The sequence below is a fragment of the Rhinoderma darwinii genome, chromosome 5, assembly GCF_050947455.1.
Source record: "Rhinoderma darwinii isolate aRhiDar2 chromosome 5, aRhiDar2.hap1, whole genome shotgun sequence".
In the NCBI taxonomy this organism is placed as follows: domain Eukaryota; kingdom Metazoa; phylum Chordata; class Amphibia; order Anura; family Rhinodermatidae; genus Rhinoderma; species Rhinoderma darwinii.
The window spans coordinates 230,111,166-230,125,385 of record NC_134691.1 but is presented as its reverse complement, the minus strand read 5'-3'; the positions used below and the strand labels follow the sequence as shown (position 1 = coordinate 230,125,385).

Genomic DNA, 14,220 nt, shown 5'->3' with positions numbered 1-14,220 from the left:
TAATACATTGCCACCTCTTGTTGTGTGTGTGTGTGTGTGTGTGTGTGTGTGTGTGTGTGTGTGTGTGTGTGTGTGTGTCTTCTGTGTTTCTGTGTTTCCGGCATTTCACATTGGAACAGCTCATTCACCTTCCTTGTCTTCTCTCCGCCCTCCCTTTTAGGTAAGTTAAAGAGCTGCACCTGAGCCAGCCACTGATTGATGCAGCACCACAGTCAAATAGTGGAGTGGAGTGGAGTAGGGGAACAGCAAACAGCCATTAAAGCAGCCAGCCGCCTACCCGCCACAATGGACCTACCTGTGTACACTAGATGGATGTGATGGAATGTACTGTCGTCCCTACATTTCAAGAAGAAGTAAGAATTGCAGTTGCAACAAACCCTTGCTTGCCTACAAAGAGAGCAGCAATTTGGATTTGTTACTATGTTACCTGGAAGAATAACAAACTGTGCAAGGATGGAGGTTGTAGGAGCAAAGAGAAGTTGTCTGTAAAGTTGGTGGATGCCTATTTTCCATTTTGCAGTCCCTTGTCTCCCTCTTGTGGCCTCCTGGAGGCAAGTAGCTGTGCAAAAAAAAGACAGCCTGGCGGCCGGCTGTTGCAGTGTTGCCCTCTCAGGCAACACTGAGTGACTGACTGAGCCGCACCGTCTTATATAAAGTTCAGACGGAACTTTGCACGTGTCATAGTGGAGCCCTCAGGATTCCAGAGCCAGCTTTCTGACATCATAATGGGGCCTGCCTCAGAGATAAAAGCCTGGGCCCAGGCAGTGTTGGTCAGTGCTGCTCAGCAGGCAGCACCGGACTGGATTGGATTAAAGCTGATACAAGGTGTGAAGGAACAAGGGGTGGCTGTGGGCATGCACTTGCTGCCGCTGCCAGTGTTTATCTGCATGGCAGGAGGGCATTTGGGCGTTGCCAGGAAGGCGTTTTTATGTAGATTCCTCCTCCTCTTTCAGCACTGCATTGTGGTGCAAGCAAAAGAAGCAAATCCTGTCTGGCTTCCTCTCCGGCCTTTATTCACCTCCCTCCCGCTTAGTAGCTGTAAATGTGTGTGAGCCTGCAGGGCCCCATGGAATTGCCTAGGAGTAGGCTGAATCAATCGCTGCAAGGGGTGAACAGCAGTATTAGGCAGGCTCGGTCAACGGCCGGCCCATTCGGGTTATCGCTTCTCGGCCTTTTGGCTAAGACCAAGTGTATTTATACAGGAGGTTTTTGGTCAGAAGGTGCTCAGGTACCCTCTCTCTCGGCCTCGGGGGATCGTCCAGGTTCGCCTGGACTTCACCCCCGTGCTGCTATTTGGGAGAGAGGCTTAGTCCTGAGCAACGAGTTGCGATCCCCCCCAGCCCCTTGGTCTCCGTAAGACAAGGGGCGCAGCGAAAGCTGTGCGGTTCGACCTGGCCACGCAAATGGCAGGCGAACCCGATGCGGTGCCGGTGTACGCCCGGCTTAAGAATTCTGCACGATTTATCGTGGCAGAGGGTGGAGGCGGTCCCCGTGGTATTAAATTTTTAGTCCACGCCATTTTGGAAGATCTGCTGGCGGTCCACAAGAACGAGCTCTTGGCTATCCAGGACTACCCGAAGCGAGGAATCTACGATGTCACCTTCATGGGAGAAGGAATACTCCGTGATGCTATGGACCGAGCTGAGAGGAAACAAGGTGAACTCGTAGCAGCGGGAGTCAAGGTAGTAGAGCATGAATTTGAAATAACCAAACTCGTGGTGATTAAAATGTATTCCCCATATGTGAGAGATATGGAAGTGGCAGCATTTCTAGCTGCCTACTTCAAAAATGTCAAACTCCTGGGGAAAGTGATGAACGAGTGTGGAGTGTGGACCGCCAAATGGAAGTTTTTAGTTACGCTGATTAAGGACCCCTCCACCCAAGAAACGAGATTACCACCGGCTCGTTTTAAAATTGGAAATGTGAATGGCGACCTCTACTTCTCAGGGATGCCAAACTTCTGCAGGGCTTGTGGTACCTATGGACATACCAGTTTTAACTGCGATGTCACCTGCAGAAACTGTGGAAGCAAAGAGCACAATATAAGGGAGTGCACAGAAGAAAAAAAATGCAACTTTTGTCAAAAAACTGGTCACTTGTATTTTTCTTGTCCTCATAGGTACCGAAGCGGAGAAGAAGAGCAACCCGGGGCGCCCCCACGTGCTCCACCAGCGGACCAGCCCCGCCCTCAGGGAGAGGAACAAGCCAATGCTGCAAAGGAGCAGCGGGGTACCTGGGCTTCAAGGGTACGGTCTGTTGGAGCCAAAGCAGGTACCTCACAGCCAACAGCCTCAGAGGAGAGAAGGGAGTCCAGTGCGAAGGAAAAACGCCAAGCCAAACGTAAGGCTGAGAAGGGGCAGGCCAGTGAGATAACTGAGGCATCCCAGAGTGCTGGTTGCTCAGTGGATGCCGGGCCTGCTCCCAATCCTGGGTCTCTAGATACGGAGTCTGAAGAGGAAGGTTGGCTGAAAGTGGGTCCCCGTAAAAAGGGTAAACAGGAGCGTGCCGGTAGGGGGGTGACAGGGGAGGAGCAAATGGATACGTCCGTAAAGCAAAGTGAGGCTCCTCCTAGGACCGCCCCCTCGTCGTTACTGGTGAGGAGGGTGGGCACTGTTCCCCCCGAGCCAACCGACACCCCGCCATGTGCGCAACCTCCCCCTCTAGAACGGCCTGCACGGCCTGCACGGCCTCAGGGGGGAGCGGCGGGGCCCTTGGGGGACCCACCCGATACAGACCTATATGGTCAGCCGTTAGAGACCCAGGTAAGGCTGTGTGAATCTGGACTCCCTGTATACGAGATGAGGGCTGTTGGCTCGACGCTCACGGAAGGTAGTTCCTCTCCTGAATCATCCCCTTTCTCGCTAGAGTCAGACGAGGGCGGGGAGATGAGTTCAAGCGAGATTTCTGGTATTGCTGGTGGAGGCCAAGTCTGATTTTAAGTAACACGATTATTTATTTTTTAAAATCAAGACTAACACAATTAAAACTCCACGATGTCTGAAATAAAGGGGATCTCCCTCAACGTGAGGGGCGCCAAGTCCAAAGTCAGAAGGGTTGCTCTCTTCAGTTTTTTATCTGGCCTGGCAGCCTCTGTTTTTTTCCTGCAGGAGTGCGGCATTCCCCATGCAATGAAGTACCATAAATACAAAGAGGATTGGAAGTATGGTCCATCAGTCTGGTCTGGATCTAACGAGTCCAGATCAGCAGGGGTCGCCATTCTTTTTAAGGGAAACGTTTTTATTGATTTTATTCAAGAGATTCTTCCAGGACGTATTTTATTGGTTAAAGCTTTTATTGACGGCGTAAAATGGCAGTTTTTAAATTTTTACGGCTCACCTGACAAAAAGGAGAGAGCAGAGATGCTAGAAATGTTACCTCTTTTTATTAATACAACTGAGCCTTTTATCCTCGCAGGTGATTTTAACTGTATCCTGAGGGGGGAACGCCGGCTTACCAGTACTACAAGTAGGAATTACGATAAGACCTCTGGACTGCTCAAAGATATTGTAAATGATTTTAAATTAACAGATTTGTACAAAGAATGTAATAGGAGCAGCCCAGAGGAAGCCGGCGTTACCTGGAGCAACGCCACCTGTAGCTCCAGGATAGATTTTATTTTTTGTAATGAGAATGTACTGCCTTTTAATTGTGAAGTTTTAACTAATGTTTTCTCAGATCACAAGCTTTTATCATTTTATGTAAAGCGTGATTTTAATAAACCGGTGTGTAAGAAGTCCTGGAAGTTAAATGTTTCCCTTTTAGATGATCCACAGGTTTTTACTGATTTTATTGAATTTTACCAAAAATGCAGGCGGGGGAGAGACATGCGTACTCCCATCAGTGCATGGTGGGAGAAAATGAAAAAAAGAATAAAGGAATTTTTTATTAAAAAGAGCGTGGCGAAAGCCAGAGAAAAACATGCTTTTTTTAAAATTCTCAGCACCCGTCTGCAGACCCTGTACAAGATGAGAGATAATGAAATTGACGTTAAAACTGATATCACTAATTTAAAAAAAGAAATAGCTCAGTGCCTGGAGCAGAAAGGCAAAGAAATCATTTTTCGTTCCAAAATTCAGCATGTGGAGGAGAATGAGACCTGCTCCAGGTACTTTTTTAAAAAAATTAACAATAAAAAGGCTATTATTAAAAATATTGAAGGTGTGTCAGATGTACAGGGTATTTTAAGTAAAGTTCATGAGTTTTATGCTGACCTTTTTAGTGTTAAAACTGTGGATCATAATTTTATGCGTGACTCACTGAAGGAGATTACTACTGTTTTAGACCCTGTCTCCCAGAATTTTTTATTACAGGAGCTGACGGAGCAGGAGGTTTTAGAAACGGTAAAGAGTTTTAAAGCCGGAAAAGTTCCCGGACCGGACGGTATACCCAGTGAGTTTTATGTCAAATTTTATGACATTTTAAAAGAGGATCTTTTTAGCCTTTTTTATGAAGTTTTTAATTCCAAGATGCTGCCTAAGTCCTGGCGGAAGGGTGAGGTCTCCCTGCTACATAAGAAAGGTGACATCGCAGTTTTGAAGAACTGGAGACCAATAACCCTTCTGAATAGCGACTATAAAATAATGGCAAAAGTGTGCGCAAATAGATTAAAAGCCATAATACCCCACATTGTACACTCTAACCAGGTGTGTGGGGTGCCAGGCCGCAGCATCTGGGATAATCTTAACCTGGTAAAAGATGTGATTGAGGACACGAGGTCTAGAAGAGGTAAATTAGCCATTTTATCTATAGACTTCGAGAAGGCGTTCGACCGTGTCTCTCATTTTTATCTTTTTAAGGTTTTAGAGCGTATGGGTATACCTGAAGGATTTTTATTATCACTTAAAGCCTTTTATAAAGATTGCACAAGCAAAATTTTAGTGAATGGTTTTAAGACACAGGACGTGATTTTAGACTCAGGGGTGAAGCAGGGGTGTCCCTTGTCCCCACTGCTTTTTATTTGCGCATTAGAGCCTCTACTGTGTACAATTCGCCGCGATAAGTTAATACGTGGAGTCCCCCTGCCCGGGGGTGGCGGCGTAGAGGCTAAAGCAGTGGGGTACATGGACGATGTAGCGGTTTTTTGCAGGGACACCCTGTCGCTTCAGAGAACCCTCAGACAAATTGAGTTTTATTGCTGTGCTTCCGGTTTTAAGGTGAACTTCGACAAAAGTAATATTTTAAATATAGGAAGCATGGCTTTTAGAGACATACCCGTCCCTGTGTCAGATAATATTACGATTTTAGGTGTCTCCTTCAGTGAGTGCGATAATGGTTTTATCAGTTGGGACATGGTGGCGCAGAAGGTAAATCAAAAAATATGCATGTGGAACATGAGAAAACTTACCATGGAGGGAAAAGTTTTAATTATTAAAATGGTCATTTTACCCCTGCTTTTATATCTCAGTATGGTTTTCCCTCCCCCCACGGTTTTATTGCAAAAAATTACTAAAGCATGTTTTACCTTCTTTTGGAGTTCCAGAATGGAGAAACTTAAAAGAGAGATTGTGATGAAATCCAAACCGAAGGGTGGCAAAGATTTTCCGAATTTTAACAGGTTTCTTTTAATCAAGTTCTTCAGTTTCTGTTTTAATTCCCTTTTTAAAGAACATTATTGGTCCTATTTTTTACGTTTTAATACAGGGTTTTTAATGCGAAGGTTTGGGTGGTTCAACATTGTTTTATCCTCACCTTACGCTTTTAAACTCTCAATAAACTATGTGATTTTAGAAAAGATAGTGACCTTATTCAACCTGAAGGGAAAAAATGTAAATGAGCTGAAAAATAGTAAAAAATTAATTAAAGACCTAAGAGAAAGTGAGACGGTCAGCAGGATTGAGAATTTTAATGAGGAACGAAGTGCTTTTATCTTCAAAATTATTAATGTGTTTTATCTTTTTAATACACAGATGGACCTGGCCTGGAGCTGCATTCATCAATGTCTTCCATGCCGGGCATTCCAATACAGAAGGAGGCTCGCGAGGTCTGCCGTCTGCCCGAGGGAAGGCTGCCAGGCCGAGGAAACGATTCGACACATTTTTTGGACGTGTGATTTTGCGAAGGAATTTTGGAAAAAAATATTCCCTCTTTTGGTAAAGATGGCAGACCTGAAAGACTTGAATTATGAAGATATTTTATATGGACTATTTGGATGCCCAACCGCGAGCCAAAAGATAATAGCGTGGAAGACGATGAATTGCGCCAAAGAAGCTCTATGGAAGGCCAGGAACATCCTGATTTTTAAGCACGATGTTTTATCTACTGATGATGTTTTAGGTCTTTGTTTTAGCGAAATGTACATTTATTATTTATTAGACAAAAAAAGAAATGCCACCCTTCTTAATAAATGGTTTGTGAAAGAATGGAACTCCAACATATAAAGATTTGCCACCATGTCCCTTTTATGTAATGTAATGCAATGAAATATTGATTTTATTGTTATTCATTTGTACAAAAGTTGGTTTTATTGTAAACTGTATTTTTTATCATGAAATAAATCATTGACACCCCTGAAAAGGGGTAGCCAACTTAAAAAAAAATCTGTTCTTATCAGTTTAATATCTGATACGTCCCCTATCTGGGGACCATATATTAAATGGATTTTTCGAACAGGGAGATGGAAATAGAGCTTGCTCTGTCCACTCCACGCATTGACCTGGTATTGCAGTATTTCCAGGACCGGTGCACCCTTCCCTTATGTGTTGACTAAAATCAGATTCCAAAAGTGCTATTTGTGTTTGCTATTGTTTTTGTCTTTCTGATGGGATCTCCCCTTTTAATCCCATTATTTCAACACCTGTTGGACAATGCATTTGTACAGTCATGTGTGATAATGAGCTCATTTATTAAATGCAATTAATTAATACATTGCCACCTCTTGTTGTGTGTGTGTGTGTGTGTGTGTGTGTGTGTGTGTGTGTGTGTGTGTCTTCTGTGTTTCTGTGTTTCCGGCATTTCACATTGGAACAGCTCATTCACCTTCCTTGTCTTCTCTCCGCCCTCCCTTTTAGGTAAGTTAAAGAGCTGCACCTGAGCCAGCCACTGATTGATGCAGCACCACAGTCAAATAGTGGAGTGGAGTGGAGTAGGGGAACAGCAAACAGCCATTAAAGCAGCCAGCCGCCTACCCGCCACAATGGACCTACCTGTGTACACTAGATGGATGTGATGGAATGTACTGTCGTCCCTACATTTCAAGAAGAAGTAAGAATTGCAGTTGCAACAAACCCTTGCTTGCCTACAAAGAGAGCAGCAATTTGGATTTGTTACTATGTTACCTGGAAGAATAACAAACTGTGCAAGGATGGAGGTTGTAGGAGCAAAGAGAAGTTGTCTGTAAAGTTGGTGGATGCCTATTTTCCATTTTGCAGTCCCTTGTCTCCCTCTTGTGGCCTCCTGGAGGCAAGTAGCTGTGCAAAAAAAAGACAGCCTGGCGGCCGGCTGTTGCAGTGTTGCCCTCTCAGGCAACACTGAGTGACTGACTGAGCCGCACCGTCTTATATAAAGTTCAGACGGAACTTTGCACGTGTCATAGTGGAGCCCTCAGGATTCCAGAGCCAGCTTTCTGACATCATAATGGGGCCTGCCTCAGAGATAAAAGCCTGGGCCCAGGCAGTGTTGGTCAGTGCTGCTCAGCAGGCAGCACCGGACTGGATTGGATTAAAGCTGATACAAGGTGTGAAGGAACAAGGGGTGGCTGTGGGCATGCACTTGCTGCCGCTGCCAGTGTTTATCTGCATGGCAGGAGGGCATTTGGGCGTTGCCAGGAAGGCGTTTTTATGTAGATTCCTCCTCCTCTTTCAGCACTGCATTGTGGTGCAAGCAAAAGAAGCAAATCCTGTCTGGCTTCCTCTCCGGCCTTTATTCACCTCCCTCCCGCTTAGTAGCTGTAAATGTGTGTGAGCCTGCAGGGCCCCATGGAATTGCCTAGGAGTAGGCTGAATCAATCGCTGCAAGGGGTGAACAGCAGTATTAGGCAGGCTCGGTCAACGGCCGGCCCATTCGGGTTATCGCTTCTCGGCCTTTTGGCTAAGCTCAAGTGGTTTAGCTGGGAGGTCCGTCTGAGTGTTCGCCCTTGGCCTTGTGGCATCGCTGGTCCGCCAGCTTAAGCCACCTGCTGCTTTAGGGGGTGATCCAGGAGACAGGGAAGGCGATCGGAGGACGAGGACGAGGAGGATTATGGCTGGACCGCCTAATGCACCAAATACAGTTCGGCTGTTTATCGCAGAGGAGAAGAGGACGTCGTATGGAATTTTGCATGTGCAACAGAAGGTGTTGGAAGGAATTCTGGGAATGGCACACGAATCGATCTTCTGTCTTCAGTCCTTTCCCCAGCAAGGATTCTTTGATGCAAGTTTTTCCACCGTGAGTGAAATGAGGACCTACTACCTCCGGAGTCAGGAGAACCTTTCCCATCCAGAGCTGCAGGGAATTGATTTTGTCCCTTGTGAGACCAAGAAAAAGAGGATCCCGGTGGTAATCCACATGTACAATCCTTTTGTTGAGGATGAGGAGATCCAGGCATTTTTGGGTCGTTATTGTGCCTATGTCTCTGGTGTGGAGAAAAGGAAGAACATTCTTGGGACTTTTAATGGTATGAGGAGGGTTTGGGTGGAGCTGCGTCCAGACCCAAATGGGCATGATGGTCTGTGCCACCCTCCCCAGAATTTTGCTATTGGGAACAACAGAGGTTTCCTTCACTACCCTGGCCAGCCGGATTTTTGTAGGGTGTGCTACGCCTTTGGCCACACCCGGGAGAATTGTACCACTGGACAGGTATGCAGAAACTGTTACAAGCCTGGACATGAGACTGCCAATTGCGAGGAGGCACGTAAGTGTCACTTCTGCGGATCTGTGGAACACCTTGCCAGGCGGTGCCCTAAGGTGTATGGAGAGGTACAGAGGTCCTATGCCGGGGTCGTGAGAGGTGAGATTGCTGCCTCCGGTCCAACAGCGCCACCTGTGATGGAGCCGGAGGTTCATGAGGCGGCTGTTGTGGAGGATGTTCCTGTTGCGGTGATGTCGGAAGCTGTTGCAGTTCCGGACCTGTTGGTCGCTGAAGGGGAGGAGGCTCAAGCTCCATCTGAGTCCTCTGGAGATCCGGGGGAGATGCAGGTTGATAAATCCTCTCTGAAGCGCAAGGAACCAGAGAGCGTAGTTTCAACGCCATTGAGTGAGCGCATTGAGGAATTTTCCAGTCCGGGTGGGGGAGGGGGAGATTCATCGGCTGCGGTGGACTCTGACTCTTCTACCTCTTCTTTTGGGGCTGGCTACCTTGAGAGCGGTACTGTTACCAAATTGGCGAAAACCATTCACTTCACAAGAGGTGTAGTGGGGAATAAGAAGGAGAATGTGGCTCGTACTGCTGCGGATGGGACTCCGACGAAACATAGAGGAAGGGGTGCTTTAAAGAAGTCGTGAGGCCCTGTGTTTGAATTGTTTTGACTTTCATTTATAAATAATGCATTTTGCTATAGGTTCCTTAAATGTCCGGAGTATCAGGACTGCAACAAGAAGAGCTGCAACTTTTGATTTTCTGTCAAATTATCATTTTGATGTTTTATGTTTGCAGGAGTGTTGTTTGCTGGAGGAACCTATAAATGCTACCTGGGCCTTGGGTCCTGCAATTTGGTCAGGATCCCAGGAAAGAAACGGGGGGGTGGGAATATTATTTAAAAGTAATGATTTTGTTGTGAAGAAGGTAATTCACATAGTTCAGGGGAGGGTCTTATTAGTTAATTTTGAGTATAGAGGTGCCTCTTATAAAGTTATTAATGTCTATGCTCCGACTGGACGGAGAGAAAGAGCGGAGATGTTTGAGAAATTATATTTTTTCTTGGGGGGGAGGGAAAATTGTTTCCTTCTGGGAGACTTTAATTGTACAGTGAATGCAGGGGATAGGAGTAATGTTGGAGGGGGAGGTGATAGTGGGGTGGATAGTACTGGGAAACAATTAAATGAAATTGTGAGTTTATTTGAACTTAAGGATTGTTTTCGTGAAAAAAATGATGGTTCTTTTGGTTATACGTATTTTAGTAATACTGGAAATATATCGTCACGAATTGATTTTATTTTTTGTTCTAGGTCATTAACTGTTATGGACTTTAAAAGGAGGAGGATGCCGTTCACGGATCATGCGTGGATCGAATGTGTGGTTAAAATTAACAGTACGTATGAATTTGGTAGGGGTGTATGGAAATTAAATGTGACATTGTTGGATGATGAATGTGTTCGGGAGCAATATAGGAGATTGTTTGGGATGTGGCAATCAAAGAAAGGGGAGTTTTTTAGTGTGATTGACTGGTGGGAATGGGTTAAAAGGGAAACAAAAAGGTTTTTTGTAAAAAAAGGGTGTGAAAGAGGAAGGAAGGAAATGGAGGAGTATGAGAGATGGCAAAAAAGATTGGAGTATTTGTATGAACTTAGACGGGTGGGTATGAATGTTGAAGGTGAGATTGAAGAAGCGCGTGATTATGTTAAAAGATGTTTGGAGGAAAAAGGTAAGAAAATTATTGCACAAGCTAGAGTGGAAGTAAGGGAAAAAGATGAGAAATGCACAAAGTTTTTCTTTAAAAAAGCTTTTAATAAAAAAACTGGAATGGTGAGTGTGTTGAGAGAGGATGGTGTAGAAGTGTTTGGTAAAAATGAGATTCTGGATGAAGTATGGAAGTTTTATACGGATTTGTTTACCGAGAAGAAGCGTGATTGTTCATTAGAGAGTGAATGTTTGGGGTATGTGGATAAACAGTTGGATGAGATTGATCAGAGTTTTTTGAGTGAGGACATAAGGAAGAGTGAAGTAGAGGATGCAATGAATGGTATGAAGAAGGGGAAAGTAGCAGGGAGTGATGGTTTGCCTGTAGAATTTTATTGTGTATTTTGGGATATGATTGGTGATTATGTATGGGAAGTTTGTAAGGAAGTTTTGGAGAGAGGTAGGTTGTCAAAAAGTATGAGTGAAAGTGTGACTGTTCTTTTGTTTAAGAAGGGGGAGAAAAAGAGTTTAAAAAATTGGAGGCCGATAGCGCTCTTAAATTGCGATTACAAGATTATATCTAAGATTATTGCTAATAGGTTGAGAAGTGTGATTGACTGTATGGTTGGTGAAGAACAAATGTGTGCAGTGCCTGACAGGAGGATTTCTGAATGTTTGCTGGGTTTGAGAGATGTGTTGTGGGACTGTAAGGATAGGAAACAAGGTGTGGCTGTGATTACGGTTGATTTTGAGAAGGCGTATGATAGAGTTGTGCATGATTTTATGTTCAAGATTTTGAGGAAAATGGGTGTACCGGAGAGAATGGTTGGATGGATTCAGTGTTTATACAGAGATATAGGGAGCAGAATCCAGGTGAATGGTTTTCTGAGCGAGAAGGTGAGGATTATGTCAGGAGTTCGTCAAGGGTGTCCTTTGTCACCAATTTTATTTGTTTGTGTGATTGAACCGTTGTTGGGTATGTTTAGGCGGGACAAGGTAATGCGGGGGGTAGAAATCCCTGGCAGTAAGGGGAGAGATGTGCGTGTGATTGGTTATATGGATGATGTCACGGTTGTGTGTAAATGTATGGCTGCTGTTAAGCGGGCTAAGTTGCTGATTGAATGTTTTTGTATGATGAGTGGGTTTAAGTTGAATGTGGATAAAAGTGGTTGTAAGTTTTTTGATGAATGGAAGGAAAATGACTTGTGTGGATGGCCAGTGAGACAAGGTGGGGTGGAAGTTCTGGGGGTGATTTTTGACAATGATTTGTATGGGAAAGAGAGTTGGGGGAGAGTTTTAGAACGGGTGAAAAATAAAACAAATTTTTGGTCTTTAAGGACTTTATCGATTGATGGGAGAGTTTTGGTGATTAAATCTGTGATTATTCCAATTTTGTTGTATATTAATTATGTTTTTCCTCCGCCTGACAGATGTCTGGCGAGAATCATCCGAGTAATTTTTTTGTTCCTTTGGAACTCAAAGATGGAGAAATTGAAGCGAGAGAAAGTGGTGAAGAGAAGAGTGAATGGTGGAAAAGGTCTGATGAATATTGAATGTTTTCTGGCGGTGAAGTATGTAAGTTTTTGTATGTCGATCAGTAAGAAGGAAAGTGTGTATGGTTGTATGGTAAAGTATTTGGCTGGAAGGGTGTTACTGAGATATAAATTAATGGTAAGGGATTTGAGGGAGCCAACAAGTTTTGGTACTCCATGGTTTTATATGAGGATTGATAGGTGCATTAGGAGGAACCACTTAGAGAATGTGACAGTGAATGATTGGTGTGAGAGCAAGAAAGTGATGAAAGTTTTGGAGTCAAGAGAGATGGTTGAATGTGTGGCTGGTTTGACTGAGAATGAGAGTAAAGCAGTGTGGAAGAATGTGCAAAGTAAAGAGTTAGTAAACAGGCAAAAGGATCTTGCTTGGATGACTGTGCATAGGTGTTTACCTACGCGCGAGTTTCAACGGAGAAGAAGGTTGGTAAACAGTGAGAACTGCCCCAGGGCAGGATGTGGTAGGTGTGAGAATTATGTTCATTTACTGTGGGAGTGTGAGTATGCTAAGAATGTATGGAAAGGGATGGGTAAATTGATTAAAGGTATAACTGGGGTTGAATTATTGACGTTTAATATGATGATGTTTGGGTTGTGTGGTGTGAATAGAGAGAAAGCTAGGTTGTTGTGGTTGATTGTAAATTGCGTAAAAGAAGTGTTGTGGGATGTCAGGAATATCTTAGTTTTTAAGCAAAAGGACGTTGAAGTGTATGAGTGTTTGGGCATGATCCGTGGACGTTTATTTCTGTATGTGTTATGTGACCGAAAAAGACTTGGCAGTGATGCCGAAGGAGTCTGGAAATACAAAAAATGGCGGTCATGGCTTATTAATTGAATTTAATGTGTTTTTTTTCTTTTCTTATAAGAATGGGTTTTTTTTGTTTTTTTTGGGAGGATACAATGTATTTGTGTTTGTATTTTTGGATATTTCTCTTTTGAAATGATGGATGTATCTTTGAATATTTTGTTTTTGTACTTTTCATGACAAATGTATGAAATGTAATCTGACTTTATTTTCAATAAAAATTAAAAAAAAAAATCTGTTCTTATCAGTTTAATATCTGATACGTCCCCTATCTGGGGACCATATATTAAATGGATTTTTCGAACAGGGAGATGGAAATAGAGCTTGCTCTGTCCACTCCACGCATTGACCTGGTATTGCAGTATTTCCAGGACCGGTGCACCCTTCCCTTATGTGTTGACTAAAATCAGATTCCAAAAGTGCTATTTGTGTTTGCTATTGTTTTTGTCTTTCTGATGGGATCTCCCCTTTTAATCCCATTATTTCAACACCTGTTGGACAATGCATTTGTACAGTCATGTGTGATAATGAGCTCATTTATTAAATGCAATTAATTAATACATTGCCACCTCTTGTTGTGTGTGTGTGTGTGTGTGTGTGTGTGTGTGTGTGTGTGTGTGTGTGTGTGTGTCTTCTGTGTTTCTGTGTTTCCGGCATTTCACATTGGAACAGCTCATTCACCTTCCTTGTCTTCTCTCCGCCCTCCCTTTTAGGTAAGTTAAAGAGCTGCACCTGAGCCAGCCACTGATTGATGCAGCACCACAGTCAAATAGTGGAGTGGAGTGGAGTAGGGGAACAGCAAACAGCCATTAAAGCAGCCAGCCGCCTACCCGCCACAATGGACCTACCTGTGTACACTAGATGGATGTGATGGAATGTACTGTCGTCCCTACATTTCAAGAAGAAGTAAGAATTGCAGTTGCAACAAACCCTTGCTTGCCTACAAAGAGAGCAGCAATTTGGATTTGTTACTATGTTACCTGGAAGAATAACAAACTGTGCAAGGATGGAGGTTGTAGGAGCAAAGAGAAGTTGTCTGTAAAGTTGGTGGATGCCTATTTTCCATTTTGCAGTCCCTTGTCTCCCTCTTGTGGCCTCCTGGAGGCAAGTAGCTGTGCAAAAAAAAGACAGCCTGGCGGCCGGCTGTTGCAGTGTTGCCCTCTCAGGCAACACTGAGTGACTGACTGAGCCGCACCGTCTTATATAAAGTTCAGACGGAACTTTGCACGTGTCATAGTGGAGCCCTCAGGATTCCAGAGCCAGCTTTCTGACATCATAATGGGGCCTGCCTCAGAGATAAAAGCCTGGGCCCAGGCAGTGTTGGTCAGTGCTGCTCAGCAGGCAGCACCGGACTGGATTGGATTAAAGCTGATACAAGGTGTGAAGGAACAAGG

General features: G+C 44.2%; 1 non-coding gene and 1 pseudogene across 1 annotated transcript; both read left to right on the top strand.

Annotated features, from left to right (window-relative positions):
- The first annotated feature begins 6,520 nt into the window (after nucleotides 1-6,520).
- LOC142654242 (U2 spliceosomal RNA) lies at nucleotides 6,521-6,689 on the top strand (annotated as a pseudogene).
- Nucleotides 6,690-13,023: 6,334 nt separating this feature from the next.
- Nucleotides 13,024-13,213, top strand: LOC142653879 (U2 spliceosomal RNA). The gene has a single exon (XR_012848730.1). It is a non-coding gene; the product is annotated as a U2 spliceosomal RNA (small nuclear RNA).
- The last annotated feature ends 1,007 nt before the right edge of the window (nucleotides 13,214-14,220 follow it).